General features: G+C 39.3%; 1 long non-coding RNA gene across 3 annotated transcripts in view; it reads right to left on the reverse strand.

Moving 5' to 3' along the window:
• Nucleotides 1-17,783, reverse strand: part of LOC138854803 (uncharacterized) — a 124,246-nt gene that overhangs the window by 35,372 nt on the left and 71,091 nt on the right. For all 3 annotated transcript variants that reach the window (XR_011393971.1, XR_011393972.1, XR_011393973.1), the window contains exon 2: nucleotides 182-263. This is a non-coding gene — a long non-coding RNA (uncharacterized lncRNA). The remainder of the gene's footprint in view (nucleotides 1-181; nucleotides 264-17,783) is intronic.

The raw sequence follows: 17,783 nt of genomic DNA on the forward strand, positions 1-17,783 counted from the left end.
CATCTTCCACTGTGTGTCATAACCTCCTCACCTGGGTATCATTATTGCCTCATCTTCCACTGTGTGTCATAACCTCCTCACCTGGGTATCATTATTGCCTCATCTTCCACTGTGTGTCACAACCTCCTCACCTGGGTATCATTATTGCTTCATCTTCCACTGTGTGTCACAACCTCCTCACCTGGGTATCATTATTGCCTCATCTTCCACTGTGTGTCACCATCATCACCTTCCCGTCTAGGTGTCATTACTGTTTCACCTACCTGTAAAGCAAGAAAAACGGCATTAGAGGTTTTGAGGTGTGGTAACTTCAGGATAGGGTAATTGTATTTGTCTCGCTTCTTTTTGGTATGTATGTATGTATGCCTGAATGCATGCATATACATACATACATACATACATACATATATATATATATATATATATATATATATATATATATATATATATATATATATATATATATATATATATATATTATTTTATTATCACTCTGGCCGATTCCCACTAAGGCAGGGTGGCCCGAAAAAGAAAAACTTTCACCATCATTCACTCCATCACTGTCTTGCCAGAAGCGTGCTTTACACTACAGTTTTTAAACTGCAACATTAACACCCCTCCTTCAGAGAGCAGGCACTGTACTTCCCATCTCCAGGACTCAAGTCCGGCCTGCCGGTTTCCCTGAACCCCTTCATAAATGTTACTTTGCTCACACTCCAACAGCACGTCAAGTATTAAAAACCATTCGTCTCCATTCACTCCTATCAAACACGCTCACGCACGCCTGCTGGAAGTCCAAGCCCCTCGCACACAAAACCTCCTTTACCCCCTCCCTCCAACCTTTCCTAGGCCGACCCCTACCCCGCCTTCCTTCCACTACAGACTGATACACTCTTGAAGTCATTCTGTTTCGCTCCATTCTCTCTACATGTCCGAACCACCTCAACAACCCTTCCTCAGCCCTCTGGAAAACAGTTTTGGTAATCCCGCACCTCCTCCTAACTTCCAAACTACGAATTCTCTGCATTATATTCACACCACACATTGCCCTCAGACATGACATCTCCACTGCCTCCAGCCTTCTCCGCTGCAACATTCATCACCCATGCTTCACACCCATATAAGAGTGTTGGTAAAACTATACTCTCATACATTCCCCTCTTTGCCTCCAAGGACAAAGTTCTTTGTCTCCACAGACTCCTAAGTGCACCACTCACCCTTTCCCCCTCATCAATTCTATGATTCACCTCATCCTTCATAGACCCATCCGCTGACACGTCCACTCCCAAATATCTGAATACATTCACCTCCTCCATACTCTCTCCCTCCAATCTGATATCCAATCTTTCATAACCTAATATTTTTGTTATCCTCATAACCTTACTCTTTCCTGTATTCACTTTTAATTTTCTTCTTTTGCACACCCTACCAAATTCATCCACCAATCTCTGCAACTTCTCTTCAGAATCTCCCAAGAGCACAGTGTCATCAGCAAAGAGCAACTGTGACAACTCCCACTTTATGTGTGATTCTTTATCTTTTAACTCCACGCCTCTTGTCAAGACCCTCGCATTTACTTCTCTTACAACCCCATCTATAAATATATTAAACAACCACGGTGACATCACACATCCTTGTCTAAGGCCTACTTTTACTGGGAAATAATTTCCCTCTTTCCTATGTAGTCTAACTTCAGCCTCACTATCCTCGTAAAAACTCTTCACTGCTTTCAGTAACCTACCTCCTACACCATACACCTGCAACATCTGCCACATTGCCCCCCTATCCACCCTGTCATACGCCTTTTCCAAATCCATAAATGCCACAAAGACCTCTTTAGCCTTATCTAAATACTGTTCACTTATATGTTTCACTGTAAACACCTGGTCCACACACCCCCTACCTTTCCTAAAGCCTCCTTGTTCATCTGCTATCCTATTCTCAGTCTTACTTTTAATTCTTTCAATAATAACTCTACCATACACTTTACCAGGTATACTCAACTGACTTATCCCCCTATAATTTTTGCACTCTCTTTTGTCCCCTTTGCCTTTATACAAAGGAACTATGCATGCTCTCTGCCAATCCCTAGGTACCTTACCCTCTTCCATACATTTATTAAATAATTGCACCAACCACTCCAAAACTATATCCCCACCTGCTTTTAACATTTCTATCTTTATCCCATCAATCCCGGCTGCATTACCCCCTTTCATTTTACCTACTGCCTCACGAACTTCCCCCACACTCACAACTGGCTCTTCCTCACTCCTACAAGATGTTATTCCTTCTTGCCCTATACACGAAATCACAGCTTCCCTATCTTCATCAACATTTAACAATTCCTCAAAATATTCCCTCCATCTTCCCAATACCTCTAACTCTCCATTTAATAACTCTCCTCTCCTATTTTTAACTGACAAATCCATTTGTTCTCTAGGCTTCCTTAACTTGTTAATCTCACTCCAAAACTTTTTCTTATTTTCATCAAAATTTGTTGATAACATCTCACCCACTCTCTCATTTGCTCTCTTTTTACATTGCTTCACCACTCTCTTAACCTCTCTCTTTTTCTCCATATACTCTTCCCTCCTTGCATCACTTCTACTTTGTATAAACTTCTCATATGCTAACTTTTTCTCCCTTACTACTCTCTTTACATCATCATTCCACCAATCGCTCCTCTTCCCTCCCGCACCCACTTTCCTGTAACCACAAACTTCTGCTGAACACTCTAACACTACATTTTTAAACCTACCCCATACCTCTTCGACCCCATTGCCTATGCTCTCATTAGCCCATCTATCCTCCAATAGCTGTTTATATCTTTCCCTAACTGCCTCCTCTTTTAGTTTATAAACCTTCACCTCTCTCTTCCTTGATGCTTCTATTCTCCTTGTATCCCATCTACCTTTTACTCTCAGTGTAGCTACAACTAGAAAGTGATCTGATATATCTGTGGCCCCTCTATAAACATGTACATCCTGAAGTCTACTCAACAGTCTTTTATCTACCAATACATAATCCAACAAACTACTATCATTTCGCCCTACATCATATCTTGTATAATTATTTATCCTCTTTTTCTTAAAATATGTATTACCTATAACTAAACCCCTTTCTATACAAAGTTCAATCAAAGGGTTCCCATTATCATTCACACCTGGCACCCCAAACTTACCTACCACTCCCTCTCTAAAAGTTTCTCCTACTTTAGCATTCAGGTCCCCTACCACAATTACTCTCTCACTTGGTTCAAAGGCTCCTATACATTCACTTAACATCTCCCAAAATCTCTCTCTCTCTCCTCTGCATTCCTCTCTTCTCCAGGTGCATACACGCTTATTATGACCCACTTCTCGCATCCAACCTTTACTTTAATCCACATAATTCTTGCATTTACACATTCATATTCTCTTTTCTCCTTCCATAACTGATCATTCAACATTACTGCTACCCCTTCCTTTGCTCTAACTCTCTGAGATACTCCAGATTTAATCCCATTTATTTCCCCCCACCGAAACTCCCCTACCCCCTTCAGCTTTGTTTCGCTTAGGGCCAGGACATCCAACTTCTTTTCATTCATAACATAAGCAATCATCTGTTTCTTGTCATCTGCACTACATCCACGCACATTCAAGCATCCCAGTTTTATAAAGTTTTTCTTCTTCTCTTTTTTAGTAAATGTCTACAGGAGAAGGGGTTACTAGCCCATTGCTCCCGGCATTTTAGTCGCCTCATACGACACGCATGGCTTGCGGAGGAAAGATTCTTTTCCACTTCCCCATGGACAATAGAAGAAATAAAGAAGAACAAGAGCTATGTAGAAAAAGGAGAAAAACCTAGATGTATGTATATATATATGCATGTGCTTGTCTGTGAAGTGTGACCAAAGTGTAAGTAGGAGTAGCAAGATATCCCTGTTATCTAGCGTGTTTATGAGACAGAAAAAGACACCAGCAATCCTACCATCATGCAAAACAGTTACAGGTTTCTGTTTCACAGTCATCTGGCAGGACGGTAGTACTTCTCTGGGTGGTTGCTGTCTACCAACCTACTACCTACATCATATATATATATATATATATATATATATATATATATATATATATATATATATATATATATATATATATATATGCAATAAGATCACAATAAACAGGTGATTTCAGAATATGCAAAACAACCACTGTGAAAGAATAAAGAAATTCCAAGTGCTTTCGTGACTACTCACATTATCAAGGAACTATGAAAGTAAAGCATCCAAGGAAGGTATATAAGGGTTCTGGCCAACACCTCACTATCAGATCCCACAACAGTTAAACACCTGACGTGCGCCGGCCCAACTGGACACGTCCTTCACACAACCCACCAACAAACTATTCCCATCTCTAGGACTCAAGTCCGGCCTGCCGGTTTTCCTGAATCCCTTCATTAATGTTACTTTGCTCACGCTCAAACAGCACGTCAAGTATTAAAAACCATTTGTCTCCATTCACGCCTATCAAATACGCTCATGCACGCTTGCTGGAAGTCCAAGCCCCTCGCACACAAAACCTCCTTTACCCCCTCCCTCCAACCCTTCCTAGGCCGACCCCTACCCCACCTTCCCTCCACTACAGATTTATACACTCTCGAAGTCATTCTGTTTTGTTCCATTCTCTCTACATGTCTGAACCACCTCAACAACCCCTCCTCAGCCCTCTGGATAATAGTTTTGGTAATTCCACACCTTCTCCTAATTTCCGAACTACGAATTCTCTGCACTATATTCACACCATACATTGCCCTCAGACATGACATCTCCACTGTCTCCAGCCTTATCCTCATTGCAACATTCATCACCCATGCTCTTTCGTGACTTCACACCCATACAAGAGTGTTGGTACAACTATACTCTCATACATTCCCCTCTTTGCTTTCACGGACAAAGTTCTTTGTCTCCACAGACTCCTCAGTGCACCACTCACCCTTTTCCCCTCATCAATTCTGTGATTCACCTCATCCTTCATAGACCCATCTGCTGACACGTCCACTCCTAATTATCTGAATACATTCACCTCCTCCATACTCTCTCCCTCCAATCTGATCTCCAATTTTTCGTCTCCTAATCTTTTTGTTATCCTCATAACCTTACTCTTTCCTATATTCACTTTAATTTTCTTCTTTTACATACCCTACCAAATTCATCCACCAACCTCTGCAACTTCTCTTCAGAATCTCCCAAAAGCACAGTGTCATCAGCAAAGAGCAACTGTAACAACTCCCACTTTGTGTTTGATTCTTTTTCTTTTAACTCCACACCTCTTGCCAACACCCGAGCATTCACTTCTCTTACAACCCCATCTATAAATATATTGAACAATCACGTTGACATCACACGTTATACGTATATAATTAGGCCGAGCACACACACACACACACTCACACACATGTAGATATATATATATATATATATATATATATATATATATACTTAACAATTCACAAACAGGCGAAATTATTTACAAACGTCCACAGCAGGACTAGAACCTGCTAACTCTGTATCAGAGTCCACAGTACTTTACCACGGAGCTAGACCCAAGATAAGTATGGGCGCTTAGCCGAAGCTAAGCGATGTTTCCCCATACCCCGGGGCACCAAGCTCGTTTTGAAAGTTATTTCAACTCTATAGGCTCTCAAAAACATAGCAAGAAATGCACTCCTTTTTACTTTAATCTCGTGGTTGGAATAATAGTGAATGTATGAGCACACATTGGTAGCCTTCCTATATACTGTAAAATTAAACTTTCTCTCGACTCGGTGTATCAACACATCTAAGAATGGAAGTCTACAATCCACCTCTTTCTCCACCATTATTGAATTGATTAAGCTTTGCGTAGTTGATTGCAAGTTTGAGTTTGAAGGGAAATACTATGTTCAAAAACAGGGAATGGCGATCGGTAATCCGTTGTTGATAGAAAGTTTTATTTTACAGTATATAGGGAGGCTACCACTGTGTGCTCATACGTTCACTACTATTCCACCCATGAAACTAAAGTCAAAAGGAGCGTATTTCTTACTGTTTTTGAGAGCCTATAGAATGTGCAGTCCGGAGTTCATAGATGAAGAAATTAGGAAAATATTTGATATTGGCACGAAACTGCGATATCCTAAAGTGTTTATGGAATCTGCCTTGCTGGCAGCTAAAAATACTTATTATAGAACAGAACCTAGGATCCAATGGGGTCCATTGGACCCCAGTGGAAATAAGTCACTCTGACTGACTTTTTTGGGTTACCCTAAGTACCTTACACATATGTTGCTATGTATGATAATCTATGTAACTGTATTTGTATGTACCTGAATAAACTTACTTACTTACTTAATACTTACTTACTGGTCCCCCCATATAACGAGAATTTATTTTTCCTGCCGAATGCTCTTTAATGATTTAATATACAAGTAGTATTTAAAAATTCGCGGAGTGTTAGAAGCATCCTGATAAAGAATGTAACCCAACAACGTGTTGGTGGTGTTTACAGAGTTGGTTGCAATGGTTGCAATCTCTCCTATTTGGGACAAACTAGAAAATCATTTGAAGTGAAAATGTCCCAGCACCGTTATTTGATACGTATAACACAGGAGTCGAACGCGATTTTCAACCATATTAGAGCTTGTAATAACCAAGCAAACTGGCAGGAAGCAAGAGTCATTTTCCATTATTCCTCCTGACTTGAAAGGAATATTGTAGAATAGGCAATTATTAAGCATGATAAGCAGGTTTTATACAATATCAGTGATAGGCTGTTCAAATTAGGTGCGCATTTAGTTGAGGCAATAGTATACAGTATAAAATTGGGCTCTTATATGAATGCATCAAACTGCCTTAAATGTAGAAAGAGGGAGACGCTCCCTATACAGACAAAGGTGACGAGTCACGGAGCTGCTGAGTGGGACCAACATATCGGAAATGCGAAGGGAGGCACTAGTCAATGAAACTGGAAATTGTAGATGAATGGTTCACAGAACCGGCACGTTGATAAATAGACACATGTGCAACTCTTGGGTATCTTTATTAAGGAAACGTTTCGCCACATAGTGGCTTCATCAGTCCATACACAGGAGAAGCTTGAAGAACAGGAGGAGAATGAGGGGAGAATGAGGGACTGATTACCTCATTCTCCTCCTGTTCTTCAAGCTTCTCCTGTGTATGGACTGATGAAGCCACTATGTGGCGAAACGTTTCCTTAATAAAGATACCCAAGAGTTGCACATGTGTCTATTTATCAACGAAACTGGAAATATCGAACTTAAGCTGAAGAGATCTTACAGGAGACAAGAATCACAGGAAGAACTAAAAGCCATAAAGGAAATTGAAAAAAAAAAGCCAGAATACTTCTTCTCTTATGAGAAATCTAAGGGAAAAACAACATCCAGTATTGGGCCCCTGCTCAGGCGGGATGAGACATACACAAATGATAGCCAAAAAAAGAGTGAGACACTAAAGTCTCAATTTGACTCAGTGCTCAGCGAGCCACTACCAAGACTAAGAATCGACAATCCAAATGAATTCTTTATGAACGAAGCCCAAAATCTGGTCATCCCCAAAATCTCGGATATTATCCTAACTCCACAAGACTTTGAAGAGGCAATAAATGACATGCCCATGCACTCTGTCCCAGGCCCAGACTCATGGAACTCTGTGTTTATCAAGAATTGCGTGGCATGCAAAGAGTATGTAACCTTCATTCGGCACATTTACACACCCTCATTGAAAGGCTATCTCCCCAAACAGCGAACCAGTACTAAGGGTCGAATGATGGGGCCCCATCCTTCGATCAGTACCAAGGTTCAGCCAATGAGGTGGGTGTGGCAATCGTGGAGGTGTTGTGGTCACCACCCACCTGTCCACCCTTGTCATTTCTACTCTAGAGCTGGTTGAGCACGGTTGTCCATTCTGTCTCCAGGCTGTGTCTTGGCCTTGTCTAAACAGTGTTGTACACATACATTTCCAACTGTATATAGTGTATATAAGTGTAAATACTTGCTTTCGCTCTTGGTGAAGGAAAATATATTTCAAAGTCATTTAGTTGTGTTTGTTCTGCTCCTTGCTCCCCTTTACACCCAGGATAACAGCCCTTATTGTGCCTGGGTTGTAATAAATTGCAAGAAGCCCCTATCGTGTGCTTTTAGCATTTTATGGAGAGGGAGCATGGACACAAGGATCATCCCACACACAAAAAAAAAACAACAGACAGAGCCCCGCTCCACAAAGGTGGCAGTAAAGCAATTGCGAAGAACTACAGACCGATAGCACTAACATCCCATATCATAAAAATCATTGAGGAGGTTCTAAGAAGCAAGACTGCCAAACACCGAGATACCCATCAGTTACACAACCTAGGGCAATACGGGTTTAGAGCAGGTCGTTCCTGCCTGTTCCAGCTATTGGACCATTATGACAAGGCCCTGGATGCTGTAGAGGATAAACAAAATACAGATGTAGTATAAACAGGTTTTGCAAAAGCTTTCGACAATTGTGACCATGGTGTAATAGCACACAAAATAATAAGGAATAACAGGGAAAGTTGTTAGATGGATCTACAGCTTCCTGACAAATAGAACACAAAGAGTAATAGTAAACAGAGTAAAATCTCAGGCAGCCACGGTAAAAAGCTCTGTTCCACAAGGCACAGTACTCGCTCGCAATCTATTCATCATCCTCATTTCTGACATAGACTGAGATGTAAGTCATAGCTCCGTGTCTTCTTTTGCGGATGACACCCAGATTACCATGACAGTGACCTCCATGGAAGACATTGTGAGTCTCCAAGCGGACATCAACCAAATCTTCGAATGGGCCACTCAAAACAATATGAAGTTCAACGAGGAGAAATTTCAACTACTCAGATACGAGAAACTTGAGGAAATTAAAAATGTATCAAGGTATACGACAAATTATAACCATACAATAGAGTGGAAAAGTAATGTGAAGGACCTGGGAGTGATAATGTCAGAATGTCAGAGGACCTCGCCTTCAAAGACCACAACAATGTATCTACCTCGTCTGCTAGGAAAATGGTAGGATGGATAATGAGAACCTTCGAAACTAGGGATGCCAAACCCATGATGATTCTCTTCAAATCGCTTGTGCTCTCTAGGCTGGAATACTGCTGTACACTAACGGCCCCTTCAAGGCTGGCGACATTGCAGACCTGGAGTGTACATAGAACTTTCACGGCACATAAAAGCACGATAAGGCACCTAAATTACTGGGAACGGTTGAAGGTTCTTGAACTGTATTCCCTGGAATGCAGGCGAGAGAGATACATGATAATATGCACTTGGAAGGTCCTGGAGGGATTGGTACCAAACCTGCAAATGAAAATCACTCCCTATGAAAGCAAAAGACTCGGCAGGAGATGCAACATTCCCCCAGTCAAAAGCACGGGCTCCACGAGTACATTGAGAGACACCACAATAAGTGTCCGGGGTCCAAGACTGTTCAACTGCCTCCCAGCCTACATAAGGAGGATTACCAATAGACCCCGGGCTGTCTTTAAAAAGGCGCTGGGCAGGCACCTAAAGTCAATACCTGACCAACCGGACTGTGGTTCGTACGTCAGCCAGTAGTAACATCCTGGTTGATCAGACCCTGATCCACCGTGAGGCCTGGTCTCAGACCGAGCCACGGGGGCGTTGACCCCCGAAACCCTCTCCAGGTAAACTCCAAGTAAACGCCAAGGAATTAGTCCCTGTATATATTTTTCTTGCAGTCTCTGAAGGATGAACCAGAATTTATCTCAGAATTATGCGGGATGAATATATGTGATTGGTTTCCTTGTTATTGAAGATGTCTTTCCCCTTTAATTGCGTTTATTTTATTTTAATGAGCCCCGTTTCCTTGACATAACTTGTAGAAGTCTCGCATATACGGGACCATTTTCTCTCAGTATTTAAAGGGACACGTTGGCCCTGGGGTGCCTGGTCAGTTCCGGTGCTCTCCTTTCTCCCTGCAAGCTCCTGATGATGTGTTGATTGCAATACGAAAGGCCTAGAGCTATCATTCTACTCCCCCCGTGGCTGTTTTGCATATATATATATATATATATATATATATATATATATATATATATATATATATATATATATATATATATATATATATATATCTAATTGTCTCTACGTCCACAGCAGGACTCGAACCTGCAAACTCTGTATCAGAGTGACCAGTACTTTACCACGGAGCTAGACCCCAGATAAGTATGGGCACTTAGCCGAAGCTAAGCGATGTTTCCCCATACCCCGGGACACTTATCTAGGGTTTAGCTCCATGGTAAAGTACTGGTCAATCTGACAGAGTTTGCAGGCTCGAGTCCAGTCCTGCTGTGGACGTAGAGACGATGCTTATAAATAATTTCGCCTGTTTGCGAATTGTTAAGTATATATATATATATATATATATATATATATATATATATATATATATATATATATATATATATATATATATATATATATATATATATATATATATATATATATATATATCGTGATGAATAGGCATAACTTGCGATCTTGGCTTAAATAGCAACGCTCATCTTGCCATATAGGACAAGTGAAAATTTGTATATGCAATAATTTCGCCAAAATCATTCTGAACCTAACGAAAAAAATATATTTCACTGTGTTTGTTTAGTATTAAATTACTGTAAACAAATCTAAAATATATTTAGTTGGGTTAGTCTAAAATAAATTGCGCTTGTTATAATAAGGTTAGGTAAGTTTTCTAAGTTCCTTTTGGTGCAAAATTATAAATTTTTACATCAGCATTAATGAAAAAAATATATCTATAAACGTAAAAGAGAAAATTTTAGAAAGAACTTAATTTTAAATGAGTTCTTGCTAATTGACCAGTTTTACATATTCGGCACGACATATATATATATATATATATATATATATATATATATATATATATATATATATATATATATATATATATATATATATATATGCTCAAGTTTAGAGTTTGACTTTGTCTCGAGAAAAGTTTAGCTCTATCTAATGAGTTGGATGGTTGAGAGGAAAGGCGGTTCCATTATTCTTCAGTGCCATGGCTGCACTCTACCCATGGAGGTGGAAGCCTAGTCCTGGCTATTGTAGCCATTTTGCGGTAGGGGTGTGGCATGCAGAGAGTATATTGCACTTTATTCGGCGTATGTACATACTCCCATATAGGCTATCTCCCAACCAGCGAACCGGGTGCTAGGGGTTTAATGATCTTTAGGGGCCCCATCGTTAAATCAGTACCTTGGTTCGTTGACCAATCACAGACGAGCCCGCCAAGTGCTAAGACGATGTGGTATCACTCGTGGTCAGCATTTGCCAGACTTGCCTCTAGCTGGTTGAAATAGTGCTCTCTCTCTCAGGCTTCTGTCTTTGCCTTTATCACAATGTGGTACACTTATATCTAACTCCTGTACATAGTCTACATAAGTTTACATATCTGTATATAAACATTTGATGAAGGAAAATACAAAGTAAATATTAAGCTGAGTTTTACCCCAACTCATGACGACCAGGTCAACACGCCATCATTACCTGTGTTAGTAATACCTGTACTGCATCACTTGTGTTCGTAATACCTGTACTGCATCACCTGTGTTAGTAATACCTGTACTGCATCACCTGTGTTAGTAATACCTGTACTGCATCACCTGTGTTAGTAATACCTGTACTGCATCACCTGTGTTAGTAATACCTGTACTGCATCACCTGTGTTAGTAATACCTGTACTGCATCACCTGTGTTAGTAATACCTGTACTGCATCATCCATATAGAATATTTAGTATGTACAATCTTATATCTAAACAATACGCACAATGTAATGTATGACTGTTTTGTAAATGTGCAAATTAAGCTTAATATCTTCATTATGCAGTCCCATACCGCCCATCTTGTGGGCGGTAGGCAAAAGATTACAGAGCTACATAATAGGTCCGAGGAGTGTACCTCAACATTACAGAGGCACTTAATGGTCCAGGGACTGTACCTCAGCATTACAGAGGAATATAATGGGTCCAAGGACTGGGCCGCAAAGTTTTGACAGCTGAACGATTTACAGAGGTAATGAACTATTTACATGTTTATATCTGGTCACAGTCGTAGTGAGTTATTAAGGCAAGCATGATTATGTCACACACACAAAAAAAGTGGTAATGGTTTATTTACAGTAAGCAAAGTCAGGGTATTTTTCCAGAATGGTTTGTAATATACTACTGTGGATAAAATACTTTGACATATCCTGAACATTTTGGAGCGAGTTGTCTTCTGAATTTATTAATTTTATCGCATTCCAGCGCATAATTTAGAGTAAGAGTTACGAGGAGACACGGGAGCCTTTCAGGTTCTCGAGCAGCATATTGGGCGACGGTCTAATCTTCATAATGGGTCTTCGTGTATCTCTCCTCACAAGACAATTTTCCTGGAACAGAAAATATCAGACCCATCACCAGCTACCAAGTCTGGTTACAGTCCGTCCACCAGTCTAATAAAAGATTAACGTTGAGATACCAGTGTTTTAAACAATTAAAATACGTCCCTCACTGGCAGATATAAACCTCCCATGACATAATATCTCTGAAGTTTTATTAAATCAAAATTTCTTGATAGGGAGACCATAGGTACAGAGGTGAAGATCAACATATCGTCAACAGTATTAACAGAGATGCGATAATATTAAAATTTATGTGGGTGGTCATTATCAAAAGGTGTCCCGTAGGTCGTTTGGTAGCGCACTCAGTCACGGGTGGAAACACTGGGGGCGTGTTTCCTTTAAGACACCTGCTGTTCCTGTTCACCTAGAAGTTAACTAAGTGCTAGCCCACTGGTGTGGGATGCATCCTGGCGACAAAATTATCTAAAGTTGCCCGAAATGCTCTGTATAACCAGGGTTTTTTGTATAGTATGTCACTGATGTCAGCTATGGTCTGTATCATTTGTATCATGTACCTGTAGAAATAAGGATTATTATTATTATTATTATTATTATTATTATTATTATTATTATTATTATTATTATTACTATTATTATTATTATTATTATTATTATTATTATTATTATTATTATTATTATTATTATTACTATTATTATTATTATTATTATTATTATTATTATTATTATTATTACTATAAAAGTGCTGCCACGACTAACACAGTTGGAATGTGTTAGTATAATGTGTTAATATAATGCTAAGTGTCATCATTGTATCATTAGGTACATGACTCAGCTCTAAGTGGCTCTTGTGCTGCTGAAAAATTAAAATCATTTTAATAAATGGTCATTAAAAAAATTAAATTTTCAATTAAAATCTGTAATGTTCTTCTCATTTTATCTCATTAAAAGTTGCTGAGCTTCCTTTTATTTAATGATTAAAATTCCTGATATAAAATCTACACTAAAAAAAAACTGACCTCTGAGTATAACGCCGAGTCATGAGAGCCGACGAGGAGCAGTTCATTATTAATGAACAAATTTGTAAAATAAATCCTATTTTTAGGTGTTTGATTAAAAGAGAGATTGAAATGTGTTCTGTTTTAGTTACTTAAATTATTACAACAAAGTTAAACCAAAGAACATTAATATATTAACAGACTGGACAATTATCACTATATTTACTGGCTTAGCGTCGTCAGGATCGACTATTATAAGTAAGTAAATAAGTAATTTTAATCAGGTATACACAAATATAGTTACATAAATTATCATATATAGCAGAATGTGTATAGAGAACCTGGGATAACCCAAAAAAGTCAGTCAGAGTGACTTATTTCCATTGGGGTCCTTTTACCTTATGACTACTACACGAGGGTTATTAAGACTACTACGCGAGGGTTATTAAGACTACTACGCGAGGGTTATTAAGACTACTACACGAGGGTTATTAAGACTACTACACGAGAGTCATTACTTGGAATAAGGTAAAATTACACGTGTGTTAGCTAAAAAAATCAAAATCATTCCGCTCCCTTTCTGTAGCTACATTCATTAGGTACCTTTTGGCACTCTTCTCGAACTGGTTCATGCTATGACTGGCTTTGACATGTGCGGGCAGTCTGTTCCATTCCTTTATTGCTGTACAATAAAAGGTGTTTGAAGCCTGGCCATTAACTCTCCTGGGTTATGATAGGTAATTTACACATATGCTGCTATGTATGATAATCTACACAAATGTTGCTACCTGGAGTTTACCTGGAGAGAGCTCCAGGGGTCAACGGCCCCGCGGCCCGGTCTGTGACCAGGTCTCATGGTGGATCAGGGCCTGATGAACCAGGCTGTTACTGCTGGCTGCATGTAATCCAACGTACGAGCCATAGCCCGGCTGTGAATGATATTCTACACATATGCTGCTATGTATGGTAATCTATATATATATATGCTGCTATGTATGATAATCTACACATATGCTTCTATGTATGATAATTTACACATATGCTTATATGTATGATAATCTATGTAACTGTAGTTATGTGTGCCCATACCTGAATAAAAACTAACTTAGTTAAGGAACAATCAAGACTATGGTAACTCTGGCAGGGAAGGCAAGGGGAGGGAGAGGACGGAACAGGAAGTGAGAGTTCATGCGGTCTTGTGAGTGCAATGCTGTCTACACTGTTAGTGAACACTGTATTGTCTACACTGTTAGTGAACACTGTATTGTCTACACTGTTAGTGAACACTGTATTGTCTACACTGTTAGTGAACACTGTATTGTCTACACTGTTAGTGAACACTGTATTGTCTACACTGTTAGTGAACACTGTATTGTCTACACTGTTAGTGAACACTGTATTGTCTACACTGTTAGTGAACACTGTATTGTCTACACTGTTAGTGAACACTGTATTGTCTACACTGTTAGTGAACACTGTATTGTCTACACTGTTAGTGAACACTGTATTGTCTACACTGTTAGTGAACACTGTATTGTCTACACTGTTAGTGAACACTGTATTGTCTACACTGTTAGTGAACACTGTATTGTCTACACTGTTAGTGAACACTGTATTGTCTACACTGTTAGTGAACACTGTATTGTCTACACTGTTAGTGAACACTGTATTGTCTACACTGTTAGTGAACACTGTATTGTCTACACTGTTAGTGAACACTGTATTGTCTACACTGTTAGTGAACACTGTATTGTCTACACTGTTAGTGAACACTGTATTGTCTACACTGTTAGTGAACACTGTATTGTCTACACTGTTAGTGAACACAGTGAGTATGCCTACTCTGTTATTGAACACCATAATGTTGCCTACATTGTTAATGAACACTGCGTGTGTTGTCAACATTGTTAGTGAGTTGTCTACACTGTTAGTGAACACTGTATTGTCTACACTGTTAGTGAACACTGTATTGTCTACACTGTTAGTGAACACTGTATTGTCTACACTGTTAGTGAACACTGTATTGTCTACACTGTTAGTGAACACAGTGAGTATGCCTACTCTGTTATTGAACACCATCATGTTGCCTAAATTGTTAATGAACACTGCGTGTGTTGTCAACATTGTTAGTGAGTTGTCTACACTGTTAGTGAACACTGTATTGTCTACACTGTTAGTGAACACTGTATTGTCTACACTGTTAGTGAACACTGTATTGTCTACACTGTTAGTGAACACTGTATTGTCTACACTGTTAGTGAACACTGTATTGTCTACACTGTTAGTGAACACTGTATTGTCTACACTGTTAGTGAACACTGTATTGTCTACACTGAACACTGTATTGTGAACACTGTATTGTCTACACTGTTAGTGAACACTGTATTGTCTACACTGTTAGTGAACACTGTATTGTCTACACTGTTAGTGAACACTGTATTGTCTACACTGTTAGTGAACACTGTATTGTCTACACTGTTAGTGAACACTGTATTGTCTACACTGTTAGTGAACACTGTATTGTCTACACTGTTAGTGAACACTGTAGGTGTCTGCACCGTTAGCGAACACTGTGTGTTGTCTACACTGTTAGTGAAAACCATATGTTATCTACACTGTTAGTGAACGCCGTGCGTATTGTCTATACTGTTAGTAAACACTGTGTGTGTGTTGTCTACACTGCTAGTAAACACCGTGTGTGCTGTCTACTCTGTTACCGAACACTGTGTGTGTTGTCTACACTGTTAGTGAACACCATCATGTTGTCTATTCTGTTAGTGAACACTGTGTGTGATGTCTACACTGTTAGTGAAAACTGTGTGTTGTCTACACTGTTAGTGAACACTGTGTGTTGTCTACACTGTTAGTGAACACTGTGTGTTGTCTACACTGTTAGTGAACACTGGGTATGTTAGGTAATTTTGAAAATCCGGCCTAAAATGGCGAAAAACGCTTATCTATTGTTCAGGGATTTTATTGGGTGAAATTTTTTTCTCTCAGAATGGAAAACGGTCATGCTGACAGTGTTTTCGGATCAACTTATTTTCACAAACGTAAAAAATCTTGCATAGACAGCTTTCCTACATAGATACGAGACTTCTATGAGTTAATTATCCTATGCCTGTTAATTAAGTCCTCGTATGATGCTAAAATGATCTCATTTTCAATTTTCAAATATATTTTCTGAATCAGCATTGAAAATAGTACTTGTAATGCGATTTTAGTGAATTTTCAAAATCTAGTCGAAAATGGCGAAAAACGCGTGAAAATTGTTTTTCTCTTAGAATAGAAAATGCTCATGATGTGTGTGTGTGTGTGGACCCATTATGTACCTCTGCAATCTGTAAATACCTTTGCAACTTGTCATGATTGTGGCCAGATCTACCTGGAGTACATTACCTTCGTAACTTGCTCAGCTATCAAAACTTTGGGGGCCCAGTCCCTGGACCCATTATGTACCTTTGTAATCTTTTGACTACCGCCCACAGGATGAGTATGGGGTGCATAATAAACATATTAAACTAACTAAACTGAGTGTGTTTATTAGATCAATTTATTTACAGAAACGTGAAAAAAAACCTGCACAGAGAGCTTCCCTGCATCGATACGAGGCTTCTACAAGTTATATGATATTATGTATATGGACTTCAGTAAGGCTTTCGATAGAGTTCCACATTAGAGGCTATTGAGGAAACTTAAGGCACACGGAATAGGAGGAGAAATTTTTCCCTGGGAAGAGGCATGGCTGACAAATAAGCAGCAGAGAGTTTGCATAAATGGGCAGAAATCAGAATGGGGGCACGTCACAAGCGGTGTTCCTCAGGGGTTAGTGTTGGGCCCGTTGTTGTTCACAATTTACATAAACGACATAGATGAGGGAATAAATAGCGACATAAGCAAATTTGCTGATGATACCAAAATAGGCCGTCCAGTTCATTCTAATGAGGACACTAGAGCACTCCAGGATGATTTAAATAGACTGATGCAAAGTTTAGACAAATGCAAATTATTATTATTATTATAATCAAGGGGGAAGCGCTAAACCCATAGGATTATAGAAGGCATTCAGGATGAACTGGAGCACAGTTCCAATTCCCTAAATCAAGAGCCCCTCACCAACATCAAGGAACCTTCCTTGAGGGGAGACAAATGCAAAGTTCTAAATGTTGGACAGGAAAATAACCATGCGACATATAAACTTTATAATGTAGATTTTAATACTACTGATTGCAAAAAAGATTTAGGAGTTCTGGTTAGCAGTAATCTATAACCAAGACAACAGTGCATTAGTGTTCGCAATAAAGCTAACAGAATTCTTGGCTTCATATCTAGAAGTATAAATAAT

Source organism: Cherax quadricarinatus, chromosome 70 (genome assembly GCF_038502225.1).
Source record: "Cherax quadricarinatus isolate ZL_2023a chromosome 70, ASM3850222v1, whole genome shotgun sequence".
Classification (NCBI taxonomy): domain Eukaryota; kingdom Metazoa; phylum Arthropoda; class Malacostraca; order Decapoda; family Parastacidae; genus Cherax; species Cherax quadricarinatus.